This window comes from Trichechus manatus, unplaced genomic scaffold, assembly GCF_000243295.1.
Source record: "Trichechus manatus latirostris isolate Lorelei unplaced genomic scaffold, TriManLat1.0 scaffold00062, whole genome shotgun sequence".
In the NCBI taxonomy this organism is placed as follows: domain Eukaryota; kingdom Metazoa; phylum Chordata; class Mammalia; order Sirenia; family Trichechidae; genus Trichechus; species Trichechus manatus.
The window spans coordinates 9521403-9522987 of NW_004443998.1; the positions used below are offsets into that span (position 1 = coordinate 9521403).

At 41.9% G+C, this 1585-nt stretch overlaps 1 long non-coding RNA gene across 1 annotated transcript in view; it reads left to right on the top strand.

Moving 5' to 3' along the window:
- LOC111821067 (uncharacterized) overlaps window positions 1–1585 on the top strand; it is a 7188-nt gene that overhangs the window by 2352 nt on the left and 3251 nt on the right. The window lies entirely within an intron of this gene.

Sequence of the window (1585 nt, forward strand, 5' to 3'; positions counted from 1 at the left end):
ACAGCAAGCAGATTTGAAAAGTAGCAACATCAAAACAGAAAAGTAGAAGATTTTCTGATCTTTCATCCTGAAATCTGTTTGGGGCCTATCACAACGCTAGGTTAATGACAAAGTGCTCTTCATCAACCAGGATTACGGTATCTATTCTTGGCACCAAGTCTTGGCACTTTGGTTATGGCAGGCTATAGGACCACATAGCCCTTGTTCCTTAGGAGGGCCTTTCTTCAAAGGCTGGCTTTTCTTTGTCTCTCTGCAAGGGACGCCTTTAGCCTTTCCTCCCAAGCGGATTCTCTCTCACCCCTGGCCTTTCTCAGCAAGGCAAAAAAAAAAAAAGAGTTAAAGTTGCTCTTTAGCAGCCTCACATCAATAATACCCAGGGAAATACCTGGATCTGTGAATAGTTGTTTATAAACTCTGATTCACAGGGTCTCAGGCGGTGGTGTAGCAATTTGGGTGACTGGTTGGATGGGGCATGACAATGATCATGAGGATGGCCCAGGACTGGGCAGTGTTTCGTTCTGTTGTAATAGGGTTGGAACTGACTCCACGCACCTAACAACACCGACAAACAAGCCTCGCCACGAAACGTAATAGTCAGACAACACTTAAAACCAAACCTGTTGCCGTCGAGTTGATTTCCGACTCATAGCAACCCTATAGGACAGAGTAGAACTGCCCCACGTGGTTTCCAAAGAGCGGCTGGTGGATTCGAATTGCTGAATTTTTTAGCAGCCTAGCTCTTAGCCACTGCACCACAATACTTCGTGACATGCTCTTCACCTACTCCTCTAGGGTACTGTAAGTTCTATCCTTGGATCAAACAAGGTCTTTAGACTACAGTGTCTTTATCCGTCTTGAAACCCTTGGCTGACTAACGAGGATCCCGGCAAGAGGCGGGTATGTGACATTCACGCCTACATTTGCCGTAAAAACACTATGGAGTACGGTGTCTACCACACCACTCAATGCCCCCAATATTAAACCCTTTGAGAGAATTTGTTTTAGATTACAGTACCGCAGAAGAAATGTCTTGCTGAATAACTCATATGCTTCTTCCTTCATCCTAATAACAGCAATTTATTTTTTTTAAATAACAATGATTTTAATGATTATCCTCCACCAACCTGCAACTAGGAAGCTCAGAGCCAAATCTGATGCCAAATACATATATATATACACACATATATATATTAATTCTTGATACTAACATGTTTGTACTTTTCCTTGGTATTATTTTCTATTTCTATTACCCTTATTGTTATATTTGTATATAAAGGAAAATTCTTCCTGATTTATCTTCTCTCTTGATAGAAAGCTAAAGCAAAGATCTTTTTGTTTTTATTTTATTGTGCTTTAGGCGAAAGTTTACAGAGCAGATTATTTTCTCATTCAAAATCTATACGCAAATTGTTTCGTGACATTGGCTGCAATCCCTGCATTGCGTCAGCACTCGCCCCCTTTCCTCCCTGTGTTCCCCATTTCCATTCGTCTAGTTTTCCTGTCCCTTCCTGCCTTCTTGCCTTTGCTTTTGGGCAGGTGTTGCCCATTTGGTCTTGCAGTGATTGATCTAAGAAGCATGTTCCTC